General features: G+C 44.9%; 1 protein-coding gene and 1 long non-coding RNA gene across 2 annotated transcripts in view; one reads left to right on the forward strand and one right to left on the reverse strand.

The window, feature by feature from the left end:
* LOC110596080 overlaps window positions 1–1,481 on the forward strand; it is a 2,176-nt gene extending 695 nt beyond the window's left edge. Inside the window, exons 2-3 of the long non-coding RNA XR_002482248.1 lie at window positions 535–772; window positions 1,399–1,481. This is a non-coding gene — a long non-coding RNA (uncharacterized LOC110596080). The remainder of the gene's footprint in view (window positions 1–534; window positions 773–1,398) is intronic.
* Window positions 1–20,156, reverse strand: part of MRAP2 (melanocortin 2 receptor accessory protein 2) — a 65,652-nt gene that overhangs the window by 36,761 nt on the left and 8,735 nt on the right. The window lies entirely within an intron of this gene.

Genomic DNA, 20,156 nt, shown 5'->3' on the forward strand with positions numbered 1-20,156 from the left:
CCCGCCCCGGCCGCGTTCCTCCCTTGGCCCCGGGCCGGGCGCCGAGGGGGCCGACGGGGCTGAGCCAGAAGCGGCTTCCCGCGCGCAGGCGGGGCGCACGCCTCCCTCGAGTCTGGTTCCCGGCCAGACGCCGAGCTGGGCACGGGGATGCGGCCCTCCCGGGGCGCGGCCCCTGGACGACCCTCGCGCAAGCGAAGACGCCAGCGTGTGGGCCGAGTGCCAGAGGGCTGGGGCCCGAAGAGCAGGGCCGGACGTGGGTCCTGCGGGGCTGGGCGCACGTTGACACAGAGCGTCCTCACTGGGCGCCGTCCCGCCCCGGGTGACGGGCCCAACGGAGGTCCACCCCGCGCCGTCACGCCAGGTGCACGCCGCAGGCCGGCACGTGCGCCCCCGGGATCCAAAATCAAATGTGGACGGGGATGGCCACGGAGGCGGGAGCGAAGGGGATGACAGCCAGCCACGCTGGCGTCTGGAGAGACAGCGCTCGCGGGTCCCGGCCCTGAGATGTTCCCGTGATTTCTTTGCGACTCGCAGGTGCCGTGTTCGGCGGGAATCACGCCTTTCCATCTCAAGGATGAGGAAACCGCAGCTTGGAAGGTGAAGTGACGCCCAGGGCCACGCGCTAGTGAGCCGGGAGCTTGCCTTCAAGCTCAGGAAGCCAGGGCCTCGGAGCCGGAGCCTTTCTCGTCGCCCCAGCTACGAACGAACTGTCTGACGTGGATACCTTTTGTGGAGGAATTTGAGGAGGCCGGATTGAGCCGGCAGCAACTGGGTAAATCGAGGAAGAAATCCCAGGATGAGATTTTACAAATGCTACAAAGAGACTTACCGATAACAGCAAAGAGCTATAAAAACTGGTTGGCCAGCTATAAAACATTTGCTGTTAGTTCCCAGTAAACAAAAGGCAGTTAACGATTGCTGTTAACTAGCCTTATCTTAAAGAAACCCAATACCACCATCATTCAGCTACTTCAGAACCTCTGGAAATTTCCTTTTGCAGACCACCCCCAAAGACAGTTCCCACAGTCCACACTGGCCCCTCTTATAAAAACACCCCTCTAGCCCTGCCTCTTTGCAGACAGCAGACACTCTCTCTGCTGTTTGGCGGGTTGTGCCCTTCACAACTTATCTTCCTTTAATAAATCTACCTTTCTTAATTCATATTGTTTTGGTGAATACATTCCCACCCGGCGACTCTGGCCATACCATGCTATACCCAGCCTACCACACACAGTACCTGTCTTCTGGCCCTTTTCCTACTAGGCCTCCCAAAGTGTTGGGGTTACAAGCTTGAGTCCCCACACCTTGACTATTACTTATATTTTAAAGTTTAGCCTATACTGTCTATCTTAACTCCTCCATAAGCAAAATATTAATTGGTATTCAATTTATTCACAGGTCCTAGCATGAGGTCTTGCACCCAGTGGACATTTAATGAGTGTATTTTTATTGTTGTTAATAAATTAATTAGCAAGAACACAGCTTCACCGTCTCTTAATTTTGTCTTTTCATTCCAAGATAACTTTCAAGCTTACAGAAATTCAACAATAGGACTGAGTTATAAGTAGCTATAGATGCTGTCAATATAAATTGACAAAAGTTTGCCTTGAGGTAAGTTCTCTTTGCCCTAATTTAAGATTGGGAAACTGAGGCTGTAGAGTAACTTCCTTAAGGCCACAATAAGAGTCATTGATACAGCCAGGAATGAAACCCAGGACTGTTTGACTCCAGAATGCATTTTCTTCACCACAAGCTCATACTTCCTCTCATTCAATCATTCCTTCATTCACTGTTGATCTTTCAACTACAAACATTTGCTCAGCTCTGCACTGGGAACAAGGAAGGCAGCAATGATTGAAACACAGTTCTTGCCCTTAAAATTGTTCACAGTCCTATAGTAGAGACAAACAGGGCAGGACCTCATCAAAATGTGGTGTGACAAACCTTATACAAGAGATTCGTGGAGGCCTTAAAGGAGCATTTGGTTTTCCCTTCGGGGACGGGAAGTAAGAGAGGAGAAGATAGAATATAGCTTTCATTTTGAAGGTTGTATAGTCATTTGTTACCACGATCGTGAAGAAAAGCATGTGGTAGACTGAGGGAAGGCCACTAGCAAAAACGAAGGAAGCACGGGTGAACAGTGTGACAATGGAGGAGGACCGCAGCGGGGTGACAGCGCCGTTGAGAGGAGGCTAGAAAGGAACGCAGAACCAGACCCCGAGGTTCATGGAGTAGCTTCATGGAGTCCCTTACCCCCCCAAACAGTAGGAACATTCATGGAGGCTATGTATGTCAACTCTTCAGGGGAGAGGTTCCACTGCTTCAGTCCTGTTCTCACACAGGCTGACTGGCCGAGGACGGGCACGTGGGAAGGTCACTTTCCTTCCCACAGTCTGCCACCGGCCCGTGGACCCACAATGAACCCCAGGGAATCACAACGTCGGTCAGGATATGCCGGATACCTGGATTGGGGTTGGGGGCGAGCCTCACTCCTGCCAAATAACCTCGAATGCGCATGGTATGGCACCGGCACTCATGTTCCCTGTAAGGGTGGAAGGGGGTGGCCAGGAGGCCAGGAGGGAGGGAGGTGGCAGCTAAGAATGCATCCCAGGAAGGCAGCAGAAAGCAGGACCACCGTGAGCCAGGACTCCATGCCCTCAGTGCCTGCTCCATTGCCCATCTGACGTCACTTATGGCTGTGGGCTGAAGGGTGTTCCCCCAGATTCTTATGTCCTGAATGTGACTGTATTTGAAGTATATTGGAGTCTTACAGGAAGAAGAGATTAGGGGACACAGACCCCAGAAGAAGCATGTGAAGAGGGTGGCCACCTGCAAGCCAAGAAGAGACACCTGGAACAGATCCTTCCCTTATGTCCTCAGGGGAGGACAACCCTTCTGCCGTCTCGCTCTTAGACATCCAGTCTCCAGAATTGTGAGCAATTTCTTTGGTTTAAACCACCCAATCTGTGGCATATCGTTATGGCCGTCAGAGCAGACTAACAGACTTAGAGAACACCAATTCACAGTTCAAAGACAAAGTTTTAAAGACTCCAAGACGGTGACCGCAGAGCATTCAGTCCCAAGGGAGGGGCCCTTCTAGGCCTGGAGTCTTTGCCACTGCACCGGTCATCTGCCTACAAAGCTAGGCCTGGAGAACTGGAGAATGGAGCTCTGAAGCCAACATGGCGTCCCACAGTGGAGAGGTGTGGTTGAAGCTGGGGGAATGGGTGAGATGGCTCCCTGGGAACAGGAAGTCAGAGGCGAAGAGGGCTGGTGTGAGAAGGAGCATCTAGAGAAGTAGGAGGTGAACAAGAGAGGATGGAACCCAGTGGGGAAACGGGCACTGGTGTCTAAGACCCAAACCCACATGATTAGGAACCAAAGCCTGCTGTGGACCTTCACAGGAAGGTCAAGTGGTAGGAACTGGGTCCAGGTTGCTGCTGTTCAAAGGGAGGGTCGTTCAATTAAAGGCAACTCTTCCGAGATGGCTGTGCAGGAGGAAGTGGAACTGCTGAAGCCCTTTGTCCTGGCCTGTGGGAGGCCAAGGGACCGGGAGGCCTAAAATCCAACCCAGAGACCCAATCACCAAAGCGAAATCATCCTGGAAGGCCAGTGGATGGTTTTCTGACAAAGGTGCTCAATGGCCTAGGCCTGAAGAGCAGAGCTAGAGCCAGAGGTCTTCTTGTTGGTATTATTTCTTTTTTTTCTCCCCGCCCCCGCCCCTGGATTGTTTCTTTTTTTTTTTTTTTGAGTTGGAGTCTCACTCTGTCGCCCGGACTGGAGGGCAGCGGCCGCTCTCGGCCTCCGCAGCCTCGACCCGCTGGGCTCCGGCGATCCTTCCGCCTCAGCCTTCCGAGTAGCCGGAATTACAGGCATGCGCTATCACGCCCAGCTGATTTTTTTGATTTAGTGTAGAGATGAGATCTCTCTGCCCAGGTGGGTCTCGAACCCGCGGGCTCAGGCCATCCCCTCACCTCAGCCTCCCAAAGGCGCGGGTTGCCAGGCTGAGCCACCCAGCCCGGCTTGGATTGTTTCTTATCTGCATCCTTTCCCTAGCTCCATGAGAGCAGCATCTGTTCTGTCTCAATCATGCCACAGGAATGGTACCTGGCACAGAACGAGCATAGGAAACCGACGTTAAATGAACCAATGGGATGCAGTCAAGGGAAAGGCTCTGTTTTGTTTTGTCTTTCTGCATCTGCTTCAGATGAGAGACTCAGCCATGTGTACAGATTGTGAACAAGGGCCCCAAAGGAAGGGAGAAGTGAAGGCAGAGTTGAGAGAGAGGAAATAATTGATGAAATGAGAGGCTACAGAAAAAAACAAGAAGATAAATCAAGAGAACCTCTGGAGAAATGTTAAAAAAAAAACTGAATCATCTTTTGGGAAATTAATCATTCAGCCATTCAGTGGTGAGTATCTTGGGTTGTCCTGGACCCTTCAGAAGATGGGGAACATTTTGGGGGATTGGATGGATACCAAAGAAAACCCAAGATATATTCCCTAACATCTGCTCAAGGTGACACCATCTGGTTAAAGAGTCTTTTATGAAAAAAAACCCAGCAGTGAAGCACAGCAAGAACATTCACCGGAGTCTGAATAATAAAGAAAGATTTGAAAACAGTGAGCTAGGAGAATATCCAGAGGCGTTGCTGCAGAGCGGGAGAGGAGATCCAGACAAGGAAGTGAAGAGAAAAATGGGAGAATATGGGCTCTGGCTGAGTGTCCTGGCAACGGGCCTCAGCGCTGGCTCCAGACCTGGGCCGGCTCCATTTATTTTCAAATGGATCAGGGCCTATGCCAGTGGGCCCAGCAGGAAGCAGTAGAATCGAGAAGGACACTTTCCTGATCATGAATGTGCCTGGGCATGGAAACCCTGGCTGTTTTTCAATGAGTCCAGCAACAAGGCCGGGACCAACTGAATAAAATGATGAGAAGGAGAAATGGACATTGTTTTCAGATGTCAAAATACGTAACATGACACAGTTACCTCTTTAACCTGATTGTTTTCTTTGGAGGCTAGGATAACCTATTTTCCAGCCAAATCAAGAGCAAAACCACACACACACACACACACACACACACACACACACACACACACACACACGAACCCAGGTGTTCTACTAGCCAAAGCCATCTAAGGGAGTAGTCAGTACAACCCATGGCAGGGACACAGAGATGCAGTTTCTGCTTCTGCTCAGGTAAGTTTCAGAAAATAAATAGGAGCGAGTGTCCAGAAACCCCAGGTTCCTAAAACACGAGGAGCGCGGGCTTCGGGTGGCCGTGTCCTTCCTAATCACGAATCTCTCTCATCTCACTAACGGCAACAGTTCTCCGCCCATTTTTTTCTGAGGTGATTTGAGGCAATAATACAATGTAATAAATTTATTATACACCTTTTTCTTACTTTTTGGCATAAATTGGATTTCATTTGCTTTGTCTTGGTTTTGCACTGCTGTTCTTTTCAAATGAGCACAATTAGTGCAGAATATACGTGCACTGCTCTCCCTTGTCAGTCATATCTTGTCGTCCCAGGGTACACACTCCAGGGAACAGCACATCCTTCAGGGGTATGCCTACAGGACTCCCTTCCCGCTAAGAATCTCCATTTCATTTCTCCCCTTCTAGGGCTGAAGCACTTACTCAGAGCTTCCCTCTCATTGTTAATCCTGTTTTTCCGCTGGTAGAATTGCACAGACTTCCACCCACAGAATGTGGTGCTAGGCAGACAAAACATCTATCATATTTTAGCTCATGTTTGGCATTCAGTCAAGAAGATGGAGCTGTGAGCCACCCAGAAATGCCAACTGGAATTCATTTTACGCTACCAGAGAGAGAGAGAGGGAGAGAGAGCAAGCACGGAGCAACTCTTAGCCTCAAAGTGTCACAGATAGCCCTAGGCCCCAACACTTACATATTTCTTTCCCTCAACATCGAACCGGTACACTTGGTAATGAAATGCTGGCGGCTTCTTGTTTACTATCACACAATAAGGAGGAAGCTTCTATGTGTAGGCTCCGGGCTTAGCCACTCTCTGAAAGCAAGTGGAAACAAGAAACCGGCTTGTCCTGGCTCTTTGCTTCTGGTCGTTCCTTCACCTGCATCCTGGTCAATATAAGGCATAATGGCACCATTCCAAAGTGGCGACACATATTGAGCCCAGGCATTGGCGGCCACGGCTGTGTGGGTGGTGTCCCACACGTGCTCAGGTCCCTCTCTTTCCTGCATGCCTGTACACTTGTCCGACCACCCCTGGCTGTGAAGGGAAGATGAGGTCTTGCAGCCCTGAGTGGCTTCATCTGCCCATGAAGGCCACCTTTCCCTTCCTTGTCCCTCTGTCTCAAGGGAATTCTGTGTTTTCCATCGTCACATGCAGGGTTCCATTCTCTGGTTTCAGTTTGTGGCCACGGCCTTGCATCTCTGCTGTCCTAAAACACAGACTGACCCAGCTGCAATCCCAAAAAGGCCACCTGCGGACCTCAAATGGCAGGCAGCCACCACTTGCCTTGGCTTCGCTGAATGCCTGCAGGATCCATAGCACTGCCAGTCCAGAACCCTTCCAGCATCTCCCACTCCCTCCTTCTCTCTCATCTCCTAGAAGGCCACCACTACTTAGCAGCATGTAGTCAGACCCCTGGTGAACTTTCCTGGGGGAGGATGCCCTCACCTCTTGGCCACAGTCCTGTCACCCTTGATCATCCCCCTGGACCTTCCTTGACAGCTCAGATTTTCATGCACACAGACAAACAGACACACACACACACACACACACACACACACGCGCGCGCACACACACACGCGCACACACACATACACGCACACACAATTCTAATCCATAGAGGTTTTACGATTATCTTGAAGCAGAAGCCAATAATATTTAGAGCACTCACTCCGGCCTTGTCAAGAACTTTGTATACAACCTCACATTCCGTCCTCCCAACAACTCTAGGAAATAGTTGTGTTTTTCACTACCATTCCCTTTTGACAGATGAGAAAACTAATGCTTTACAAGGATAGGAGAAGGCCCCTAAGTGCTGAAAGCATTTGGCATTCTTCTGCCTGTCCTCAAATTAACTCGAATACTATTCTTAACATTTCTGGCTCTCCCAAAACGCATGTCTATTTTGTAGAAACTGACTCAATGTGAAGAAAATGAATAATAAAAAGGAGGGGGTGTGAGTGTGTGTGTATCTGGCTATCTGTGTTTGTATATAAAATCTCAGAATGAAATTGTTGAAATAAGTATATTTACATGTTTTATTATCTTAAAGGTAGTATCACCACGTTATGGAAAACTCAAAAGAAAACCATCTATAACTTCTCTACCTTAAAACCACCAAGATAGATAGCATTTTGCATTTACATTTATTTGTTTATTTTAATGTGTAAGGATACGTAACAGCTGTACATTTTTATGAGGTACATGTGATATTTTGATATAGTATGTCAATGTGTAATGATCAAATCAAGGTAACTGGGACATCCATCACCTCGAGCGCTTATCATTTCTTTGTGTTAGGAACATTCCAATCCCACTCTTCCAGTCGTTTTGAAATGTACAACAAATTGTTGTAACTATAGCTGCCCTATTGAGCTACCAAACCCTAGGACAAATTCCTTCCATCTAACTTTTTGTATCCATTCACCAATCCCTGTTTTCCCACTACCCTCATGGTAACTATCATTCTTCTTTTTTATCTTCCTGAATTCAAATTTTTTAGCACCCACATATGAGTGAAAATATGTCATATTCATCTTTATGTGTCTGACTTATTCCACTTAACATATTGCATTTGCTTTTAGGCTGTTGTAAAACATGGCTGTTTACACAGTAGTCACATGGTACTTATAATTTTTTTTCTTTTTTTTTGAGTAGGAGTCTCACTCCGTCACCAAGGCTGGAGTATAGTGGCATGCTCACGGCCATTGCAACCTTGACCTGCTGGGCTCAGGCAATCCTCCCGCCTCAGTCTTCCAAATAGCTGGAGCCACAGGTGCACACCACCATACCCGGCTAATTTTTTGATTTATTGTAGAGACAGGGTCTCACCAAGTTGCCCATGCTGGTCTCAAACCCCTGCGCTCAGGCAATCCTCTCGCCTCAGCCTCCCAAAGTGCTGGGATTATAGGTGTGAGCCACTGTACCCGGCTGGTGCCTATAAATGTGAATATTGATTCTTTTCACATATTTCCATTATATTGTATGGATTTTCCATTTTATTTCTATTCTATTTTATTACAAAGCAAATATGCATCATTATAAGCATCAAAAAAATTGGGGGGACGGGGTCTTGCTATGCTCCCGAAACTGGCTCTGAATTCTTGGGCTTAAGTGATCCTCCCAACTCAGCCTTCTGAGTGGCTGGGACTACAGCCACCACACCTGGATCCAAGCATCAACTTTTAATGGCTGCAATATTTCATTAAGTAGATACCACAGGTTATTTAACGATCTCATTATTGACTGACATTTAGTTAGACTCCAAGTTTTCATCTACTATACGTATTGCTGCAATGTTATTTATACTTTTCTTATACAATGGCAGATATGACAAAATACACAGCTATATGACAGATATGACAAATACAGTTATTCTCTCCATACCTGAATATTCATTTTACATTTGCAGACATTTTTCAGATGTCTACCAATAGTTGGAGCCTGCCATGTCCACCTTTGCAAGCTAGAGCCTGATTCCAGATTATGCTGTTTTGGTTGAAAAATTCTAAATTTCTGTTTATCTTATTAACAAGATATACAATTATTAAGTGCCTTAAGTGTATAAATGAGAAATTATCCCCTTTTCTGAGGACCAGGGAGAAGTGATAACTGCCTTTGAGCATTTGAAGGCACAGGCACTGGGGGAGAATTGTTCTGTGGCCTTACAAGAAGGCAGGGTTCAGCTGAGAGGAATTTCTGCCAGATGGTCCGAGAGTGCCCCCTTGGTGGCTGTGATCTAAAACAGGCTGGGTAAGCACCCGGCGAGGACAGAGTCAAAGGCTTCCAGTCTTCCTGCAAGCCTTGATCATATGCTCTTCAAATCCCTTCCAGCCCTGAGATGTGGTGACTCTAGATGTTGTACAAAATGAGTGTTTTTCTTCTGTAAAATAGAACAAGCTTGATTGCCATAATCTTGCATTGTCTAAAGTGGAATGGCAAATTCTTTTATTATGATGACCATTCATTCAGTAAATATGTATTGTGCATACATCATGATCTTGGCATTGTTTTAGATGCTAGGGATCCAGAATGAAAAACCCATGCCTCCATGGAACTTACAAATGCCCTCCATAGTTTTCAAAGGTCTCACACGTATTTCCTTATTTGGTCCCATGGTGACTGCCTGAAGTCTGCAGGGCAGCTGTTATCTCTGCTGTGACTGAGGCTTAGGAAGCTGCAGTGAGTTACTCAGGAGCACACAGAGAGTTGTGGAGGAAGAATGAATGCTTAGCCTGCTGGCTCCTGTTCCAGTGCTCTGGATCTGCCATGTCGCCACACCTGTGGCCCCTGCACACGGGAAGCAGCTTGTACTCCTACAGCCTCACCTCAGACTTCTGGAGCAGGCAACACATCCTGAGTCTGAGTCTAAAAGTAAATAATGTTGGTGCTCTGGTCAAGTCAACGAATCCGTCTTTTTTCTTAAAAAAAATTACTGCATATTTTATGTTGCAAAACATGAAACCTCAGAAGTGGCGATCATTACAAGCTGAATATATTTCACTTTCTAAACTATGAAGTTCGCAAAGGCTAACATTGTATCTTATTAATTTCTGAAATATCCATATCTGGCACAGAATACTTGCTTTACTGTTGTCAATGAATAGCCACAGTTCAAAAATCAACTACTATTCTCATATTGTGTTTTTAAAGTATGCTGCTCTTATGAAGTTACACACCTCAGAATGGAAAGTTCTGATATTTTCTGTGACTTCCAAAAACTCGAAGGGTAAGGTAAAGATCTGTGTAGTGATAACAGAAATGCTTGGTAAAATGGGTAGAACTGATGCCTTGGAGAAGTAGAGGTTTAATCTTCAGTTTAAAGCATTGGTCATTTTGAGAGTTACATGATTGTTTTTCAGTGCACTTCAGCATGTTCTGCTTAATTGAACCCTGGCCTTGAACTTTCCAGTCCTGTGCCAAATTCTTCATTTCAGCCACTGGGTTATATTTACCCAGAAGTAGCATCATCTTGGGACATCACAGATATTTTCTGCACTTGGAAATTAAGAAAGGTAAACACATCTTTCCATGGCAGGTTTTCAACAGGCTTCTGTTTAGAGGGAAAAGTTAATGAAAAAATGGCAGCATGTTCCTTCCTTGGGTTTTCATTAATTGAAGACAAAGTATATTAGGTCCAAAGTAGAAAAGGGGATATAAGGCCAGGTGCAGTGGCTCAAGCCAGTAATCCCAGCACTTTGGGAGGCCAAGGTGAGAGGACTGCCTGAGCTCAGGGGTTCAAGACCAGACTGGGCAGCTTGATGAGATCTCATCTCTACAATAAATAAAAAAATAAGCCAGGTTTGGTAGCATGCACTTTTAGTTCCAGCTACTTGGAAGGCTGAGGCAGATCATCTGAGCCCACAGGCTGAGGTTGCAGTGGCCATGAGTGTGCTACTGCACTCCAGCCCGGGCAACAGAGTGAGACTTTGACTAAAAAAAAGTGTGTGACGGGGGGATATATATATGTACATACATACACATTGTCTTAGTCCATCTGTTGCTATAACAAAACATCATAAACTCGGAGAGTTATAAACGACAGAGATTTATTTGTCATGGTTCTGGAGGCTGGGCAGTCCAAGATCCGGCACTGGCAGAATCGGTGTCTGGTGAGGACCTGCTTCCTGGTTCATAAAACGGCACCTTCATGCTGTGTTTGCACACGGTGAAAATGACAAATGAGCCCTCCTGGGATTATTTTATAAGGGCACTAGTCCCATTTTATAAGGGCTCTACCCTTAGGATTTAATCGCCTCCCAAAAGGCTCCACCTCTTAGTTCTACCAACCTGGGCATCAGGATTTCAGCATATGAATTCTGGGGGAATACAAGCATTCGGGTCACACCACATATGTCGCATAAATGTATTTCAGATATGTGAGATACATTTATATACGATATGTAATATATGAGAAAGAGAATATATGATGGAAAAGAAAGGGTATTAGGTGACAATAATTTAAAACACACATCTACCTAGGGAGGTGGAAGAATTTGGAAAAGCTCAATATTGAAGATAGCTCTAAACTCATGGGTGTCTGTGTTCTGGCAAAACAATTGTCTTCCCTGTTTACTTGTGAAAAAATAAAATAAAAAGTCAGTTAATGAAATAAAATTGTTTGGCAGGATCAAAGCAATTAAAGACAGGCAGTGCAGTAGGCAGTGAGAATGCAGGTTCGGAGTAAAAAAGATCTTGGTCAGAATCTCTGTTCGGCCACTAACTTGTTCTGTGCCTCCGTTTTCTCGTCTGTAAGGTTGGAATAAATATTGCCTCCAGGGATGTTGCAACTGTGAAATGAGGCCACATATACGAAGAGCTTGAAACAATGTCTGTCATAGAGTAAATACTCTATTTAAAGGACAGCAGTTCTTATTCTTGGTTTTACATGATGTTAACAACAATCACATGACCACAGTTTCCATCTTGTGGAGAAAAGATGAGATTTCAACTCTGGACCTTGAGTCTGAGCACAAAGTAAACAATTTTGGTTCTCTGGGCAGTCAATGAATCTGTTTATGCTCTTTTTTTGTGACAAAGCATCAGTTGTCACCACTAATTTTGCTTCAACTCCAGAGTCACATAAAAAGTAGCATCAAGGTTGGCCACCTCAAATGAGCATCACCCTAGGATACAAATGGGTTTTGGCTCACATGGGCTTTCCATGAACCTAGGATATCTTCCAGGAGCCTCTGCAGCTGTTTCTGTGGTTCACGCTTCACCGGGCTGGTTTTTCTCTGTGCCTGAGATGATTTTCTGGTGCCATGTTGATTTTCTCTCACATGGATCGTGGTTGCTTGAGAAACTCAAACTCTTTCTTTTTAAAGGAATCCAGGCAAAACATTATGAGGAAAATAAATCTCAGGGCAGAAGCATTCCCAATTCCAACAGAAAAAAAATTGTTCACTGTCTGCTGTTTGGGGAGAGGTTACAACATCGCGCTTCTCTTTTTTTGTTGAGAAGAATGGGTTCCCTAGAGCAATGCTCCCCCAGGCTTTGCACGTGGGCATGTGCTTTATATCTGGGAAGGATGAGATTAAGTGTCAGGTCTATAGTCCTTTCTCCCCATTAAGGGGCCAGAGAACAGCCCCTGAAAATAAAGAAGGTTGGTGTCTTGCTCTAATATTTTGTAAAGATGCTAACGATGGGTCTCCTGCTAAGTAAAGTAATGAAATTGCTAGTGGGAGAGTTATTCTGTCAGGAAAGGTTCAGTCATGTGTACAGGGTTGCCTAGGATTGCTTCTGGTAAACAAATCTGGGATCTGTGAATTTCTGGGGCTTGTCTCCCGGCCACAGTCAAGTAAGTCTGTAACTGACTGAGTATAAAATGAAGAGCTCTCAAGACAAAAATGGCTCCTTTGTCTAAGGGATTTGATCTGCACGCATCTCTTTGGTACTTCCCCTGGGTCAGAGTGGGACCAAAACTTCAAGAAAGAACCAGGATGCTTGCACTGACAGTCCTACTCCAGTCCCTGCTCAGTCTATGCTCTTGGTTCCTTGTTTCCTCGAAATGAGTAATAGAGCTCATCACTGGGGAAGAGCTTTGATTCATGTTGGTCTGATTGGACAATCCCGATCTAGTGGCCAGTTAGGAGTCTGCTGAAGGCACAGAGAGGGATGTAAAAAGAGAGGGATCCCTCAAGCAGCAGTCACCAGCGGGTGGCGAGACTCCTACCTTCTCGGAAGTGTCTGTAAGCCAAAGACAGGTGCCCCCTCCCAAATCTTCCTTGGGATCTGCCATATGTAAGGACCTGGAACTTGGTCTTCAAAGGAGAGATAATCTAGATGAGTATTAAGAGGATAAAGGAATGGAATTTAAGCCCCAAGATGTCATTCCAATTGGACCGATTTCTCTCAAATTCAAGATAAAGGGCTTTTATTATAAACCACTCTTGAATCGCCTCAAAGAAGGCAACTAAACCCATAATGTCAGAGCAGGGATGGTTATACTAAACAACGTCACGTCTTTCCAGATGAATGGAATGTTTGAGGGAAGCAGTTCATCGAGCAAGGGGACCAAGCAACGGAAGATGTGTGGATGGATTGCAGGCTCCAGGGCACACACCTCCAACTCTGCCTCTTAACAATCTCGCCACTTGGTCTGTAAAGTCCACCTTTGTCCTCTGACTTCCTATCATTTTGGTTTTCTACCCATTTTCTCTCATTTTATTTTAATTCTCTCTGAGTTCAACATTGGTAAGACGCCCACTGTGCAAGGGAAAAACAAAGTTCACAAAGTACCTCCTCACGAAGGAGGAAGAACTGGCTTTATTTTGTCCTCGCGAGTATTCCGCTGTACAACTCAAATGCATCAGTAAACAGCATGTTGCCTGATTAAATTCAGAATATGAATGTGCATGTGGTTGCTGTCGTCACCAGAAACAAGTATTTGTGGAGCAGAGATGAGAAACTGAGTGAGCTAGCCGTTCCCTCCCGGGTCCAGGTGAAGTCATTTAACTCATAAATCAGACAAACCAAGCCACATATGTCTTCAGATGGCAATTAAACTCTTCAAAAACCAGCTCTTGCCTCTCGTTTCTGAGGCAAACTCAGAGCTTGTCGTGCTGATTAGAGAACAGAGTTTCTGCCAAACTCTAATAGATGTTCCACCAGATTTTGGAAGCAGAATGAAAAGAAGTCATCAAAGAGCGATCAATTGTGGGCTACATTTCAGATGTCTCATTGGGCAGGAGAGGTTTAATTCTATACCAGACACAAGGTTTAAATCAGTAACCCATGCTTCCTCAAATCTCATATACAGATTGTGGATTTCTGCATACTTTAAAGAACGTAAAAAAACCAGAATATTTGCAACAAAATTAGAGGCCTTGGAGACTAGTATACACAGTTACATTCTTCCATCCCCAAAAGACAATTATTTATTTATAGCATACATTTATATGGCATTCATTATTTGCCATGCACTATTATAAGTACCTCATAAAGACCAATTTATTTTGTCTCCATAACAATCATATGAAGTAGATAAGGTCTATTATTCTCATCATCCCTAGTTTGGAGATGAGGACTGAGGCTTCAAGAGCTCAGATACTTGCCCAAAGTCACACAGCCTACCTGATTAAAATCTGGATTCTATTCCAGAATCTATTCTGCTGTCCACTATGCTCTGCTGCCTTAAATATTTTAACCACAAGATTTTAAAGCATTTAATTCAAGATGGTGGACTCAGTGGGCAACTGCTGCTTTGATCCAATCATCTCGCAAGCCTAGAAGCTTCCCTTGTGTCCCAGTTCTGCCTCTATCAGTTGTGTCTGATGAAGAGTCCCATCTGTTTCCTGTTTCATGCTCTAGTCTGAGGCTCCCAAATTACTGTTGCCCATTGGTTTCCAAACAACCCTCCCAAGATTATTCATTCATTCTGTAAACTCCTTCCATGTGCCCAGCTCATACTTAGCATGAAGAATATCTTCTAGGTGAGCGAAATATGATAAAAATGGTACTGGAAAATGCCGATGTTAACCCAGAATCTCTCAGACAGATCGAAGAATCGTTGCTCACCCCTCACTTATTGAGCACCAGTGCTAGACACTATGGCGGCACAGATCAAACTCACGTGATTAGCTGCCTTCACGTTCCTGGCTCTGTATTAGGTTCTGGGGATACGTCCGTGCATAAGATAAACTCAACTGCACTGCACTGAACATGCAAGCTTTGGAGAAGGCTGTCAATAAAAAAAAGTAATTGTAAGGGCAACTATAAATTATTTAAAATGATAGATTACATTTCTAGGTTTGACTTTGTCAAATGCTGAGATGTCCGGAGGCAGTGATTATATCTTCAGGAGCTCCTTATGCAGTCTGAAAACTCCTTATTTTAGAACATTTGTGTTTTGATTTGTTTTGTTTTGAGTTGGAGTCTCACTCCATCGCCCAGACTGGAGTGCAGCGGACGCTCCCGGCCACCGCAGCCTCGACCTGCTGGGCTCCGGCGATCCTTCCGCCTCGGCCTTCCGAGTAGCCGGAATTACAGGCACACGCCACCACGCCCGGCTGATTTTTTTTTTTTTTTTTTTATTGTAGAGATGAGGTCTCGCCTGCCTAGGCGGGTCTCGAACCCACGGGCTCAGGCAATCCACTTACCTCAGCCTCCCAAAGGCGCGGGATTACAGGCTGAGCCACTGAGCCCGGCTATTTTAGAACTTTTGTAATACACATGAGACTGGGCGCTACATAATGGAATTGTAACTTCTCAAGTTGCTGCTGCTGGATGACCAAGAGGGAGTCAGTAGCCACACAGGCAGTGTGTCACGGTGGGGGGTGCACTAGGGCATTCTAAATGGGGAAGGCTTCTTTCCTTCAAAGGTTCTAGAGAGACAGAAAGTCAGCCACATCCAGAGCATCTCGAAGGGGAGGAAACCCTCCCTTAAAAACTGACCAAGATTCAGTACCATGCATAAAATCTGTAATTAGAGCAGATTTTTTTAAAAAAGACAATGTCTTGGTAATAGAGTCCTGAGCAAAAAGCAGACATTAATTCAGTACAGGCTGTGAGGACAAGAGCCATAGAGCCACTTATGTGCATCCAGGCTGGTCTGCAACCAAGATAGCTTCCTTTGTAAAGTTATCAGCATCCATTTAGTGAGGATAAACTGGCAGTTGGTACTAGGATCCACCTTGCAGTCTTGGCAGATTGCATTCTTTAAGTACAATGACCCTACATATTCATCTTGGGAGGAATAAACTAATATTCTTCTCTGTTAGCATCACAAATTTCTGTATGCATACATGGAGAAGGCAGCCCCTTCCTAATCAGAGTGAGCCAGTCTGGCTAAGCAGAGCCACCAAGAAACGCCGACATCTTTATCAGGCTCTGCACTCTGTACTTCCCTTCACACAGCAGCGAGTGGCAAGATGTTTGGAGGGCGACCATTTTATCAAGTAAACACCTTTCTGTTTGCTCGGAGCTTGGTTATGTCCTCTCAGAAGAGCACCTGGGCTCCAAGCAAAATGGTCACTGCTGTAGCCATGAGTACAGCTCATGGTTGGCATTCCATCTTCATTTTCTTTAGACAGAGCCTCAATATCTTCTATAAGACTTAACTAAGAGATTTAATGAAGTGTGTGCAGAGCCAATAGTGAGGTGCCAACCAGTGTGCTAGCGAAAGGATCTGTCTCCACAGAGGATCTTGGGGTCCCAAATAGGTCCCTGGGTTCCCTGTGAAAAGAAGGTCTATGCACAGCTAGACTGATGACTGCAGAAGTCTGTTTAAGGAAACGCATGAGGGGCATCTGTGCTCTGTGGTTTCAGGGTTCAAGTAAACAAGTCCCAGGGCAGAGTGAGCCATTAGGTTAGCTACTCCAGGGTAACAGAGAGACTGGAAGGGGAGGTGGGACCGGAGATCTGAGCAGGGCCCTGGGGCCATCACAGAGTAACTGCCAGAGTTTTGTGCCAAGAGCAACATTCTGAAGCGCTGTCCTCCAGAAAGCAAAGTGAGGCTGGTCAGCCTCAGCAAAGGCAGGTGATAAGAGTGTACAAAAAAGCCCCGGGGTTCATGCTGATGGAGCTGGCTGGTTGACTTTCTACACAGACCAACTTTCTCCCACCACCCCAACCAGCAAAAGTCAGTTGAACATAACTATCTGAATAAATTATCAATGACTTATGATAGGTCTGGGGACTCAGGATTACATATAAGCAATGTGTTGGTAAAGGAATATGTTAAGAGAGAAAAAAAGGGGGGGGACCTTGAAAGAAAAATCAATTATGGCCTCAGGAATTATGTTGGTATCGTTCCTATCTGAGAGACTTTAAAAAAATCCATTCAAATGAACATATAAGGGCTTTAATTCAATGTTCAACCAATGCGTCCATTCCAACCCCAGCAGACACACAGATAAGGCTTCGGGAAGGAAAAACTAAAACGATGCAGCAGTTACATAGCCTGTGACTCATTTATGGTCTGGAATTCGGAAGACTAGATGGTTTACTTAGAGCCCAACTGAAGAACACCTACGGCTCCTCAAAATCGTCAAGAGTAGGTTCCATTAGATTCCTCCTCAGCTGTAACACTGATACTTTTCTATTCTAGCAGAAGAGTGCCCTTCAGAGCTCATACTTGGCTTTTACCGACCTAAGGATTCCTAATCAGCCCATGCATTGCCCGAGGGCTCCAGCTGTCTCTCTGGAACTGAATATGAGGCCCTAGAACAAAAAGAAAGGGGAAAAAATTCAATCATGATTTTTGATGCTGTGATTCAAAGCATTAGTATATGTCCTTTGAAAGGGCTATAAGGATTTGAGGAAGTAGAGATTCACAAGGGAATATCTGCTGGCAACAGAGGAAAATAGCAATGATAAAACTAGAAGCAAAAAAACCAACACTGTCATAAAGTTCTTTGTTGAGGAATTTCTGACTCCCATCATTGCTGAGGATGACCTTGCTTGTTATAAGCCACAACCTTGCAGCGTGCAGGTACTACAAGTTATTTCCCTCTAGCCAACGGGTAATTGTGTTTTTAACTTGATAAACAGCAAGTGTCTCTAAAGTCTGGGAGAGATCAAAGTTTACCACTTCATTTTCTAATACCCAGAAATACAAGTTCTCAGTACCATGCCTCTCCAAATAAATACAGGAAAAGGAAAATAACCACTGAAGGTTTTTGGCTTTTTTTTTTAGCTCATTTACTTTTGCCAGGTCAAATTTTAAAGACTCTACCACAAACAACACAACAGATTGAAGAAAATTCTGCCCCTGGTTCTAAATGATTAAAAAAAAAAATCTCATTTTTTGGTTTCTGAAGGGAACATGATATTAAAGTGTTGTGGTTTGTGCTCCCTTTTTAGGCCTGAGACTGGGAAAATATGAGTTTAGGGAGGAAATTCAGGACAAAAGTAGAAAAAACAAAACCCATTTTAAATAAGCCACAAGTTCACTTGAATTTTGTTTGGTTTTTCAGAAAATTATTTTCCTATTAGCTCTTTAATTTGGGAGAAGAAAGCCTGTCAGCAGTATGAATTTTACCAAAAGAAGTTACAAGCCTCCTTTTCTAAGCAAAACCAAAATCCAACCCAGAATGTCTTATTGGAGCTGCCGCCTAATTTTGTTGCCACCACACATTACTTCCTGCTTTTACTGGTGACTCTCCACTTGTAGTTTTATTTTACAGTCTCTAACACAAATTAACTTACACTTTGATGACAGCAGCAAAAATCCTATTTCCAAATAAGGATACCTTCACAAGTACCGATATTTTGGATTTCAACATCTCTTTTTTGGGGGACACAGTTCAACACACAACAGTCAGAATATTATTTTCTGATTTTAACCCAAATGCCTAGGCTGGTCTTGAACTCCTGGACTCAAGCAATTATCTTGCCTCAACCTCCCAAAGTGCTGAGGTTACAGGTGTGAGCCACTACACCCATATAACATTTTATAATGAAATGGGCAAGAAACTATTTTGTGTAAGCTGTTTTGTGGATATATTTACTCCTAAAAACATAAAACCAAGGCTTAAACTATGAAATTTGGATGTCAGTAAGTTATGTGTTATGCAAGTAGCCAAAACCAAGCATGTGGCTTTTCCAAGAGACCCATCAGGACCATGAGCTTTGGCCACATTAAAATAATCTATTTGAGTCGCTACACTTGGGCAGCCTCCAGAACTATCTCATTCTAAGTTGTCTGCTAGCATCCAGACTTCTTAGGTATGCTGAGATAAAATTTTAGGGTGTTAGAATTTATACAACTTAAGTATTGGATGCCCCAGTAGGAGACCCAAAGCTGGACACCCACTTTGGAAGTTTTGTATATCATCCGAACTTGGACAGCTTCCAGGGGAATTTCACAACAATTGCTTGGAATGTAGTGTTTTGGATTTCAAAATAGTAACAAGAGGTGAGTGGATTGCCTGAGCCCGTGGGTTCGAGACCTCGTCTCTACAATAAATCAAAAATCAGCCGGGTGTGGTAGCACGCGCCTGTAATTCTGGCTACTCGGAAGGCTGAAGCGGAAGGATCGCCAGAGCCCAGCAGGTTGAGGCTGTGGTGGCCGGGAGCGGCCACTGCACTCCAGTCTGGGTGACAGAGTGAAACTCCAACTCAAAAAAAAAAAGAGCAGTCCCACAGAGACTGGCTCCATTTGGTCTTGTTCCCATCATCCTTGATGGGGTCCAGGCCAGGAGCACCTTACTTGTGGACATTCAAGTTAGGACAACTCAGCCTTTTGACTAACCGAGTCAATCGGGCAGCTCTGAGAAAAAACAGAGTAGGGAAATCATCAAGCTGTTACTCCTGACTCCTCCATTTACCTGCTGTAAATACATGTACTAAACCCTTAATTTGGGAGCATTGTAAATGCCAAGGAAGGAACCAACAGCTACATAGTAATTGTTTTCACTGCCACAGTTTTCCCGGGCATTTTATAATGAAAGTTGTCAATCGTACAGCAAATTGAAAGAATTTTACACTATCACCTGGATTCTGTCATTTACACTTCACTACACTTGTTTTCTCATTTCTCTAGCCGTTGATTCCATCCACTAGTCACCTGTCAATCCATCTCATTTTTATGCATTTTGAAGACAATTACGAACATTAGTACATAGCCCCCTAAGTACTTTAGCATGGATGTCATTACCTAGAGATGCCCACAGCTTTTTAAGATGTTGGGCTTAAAAAGATATTTTCCTCTATAAATATCTCACATGGGCTGTGGGATATTTGTAGAAGAACGCCTGGCACTTTATGACAATAATTCCTATCATGGTAAGTGTCTAGGTAACATATTTATTTTTCCTGAGCCTTTCAGGGAATATCTAAAGTTTTTATTATAAAGTTTTTATTAAGATATCTTTTTTTTTTTGAGTTGGAGTCTCACCCTATCACCCAGACTGGAGTGCAGTGGCCACTCCCGGCCACTGCAGCCTCGACCTGCTGGGCTCCGGCGATCCTTCCACCTCAGCCTTCCTAGTAACTG

The sequence above is a fragment of the Carlito syrichta genome, unplaced genomic scaffold (genome assembly GCF_000164805.1).
Source record: "Carlito syrichta isolate Samal-C Ts95f unplaced genomic scaffold, Tarsius_syrichta-2.0.1 Scaffold306592, whole genome shotgun sequence".
Classification (NCBI taxonomy): domain Eukaryota; kingdom Metazoa; phylum Chordata; class Mammalia; order Primates; family Tarsiidae; genus Carlito; species Carlito syrichta.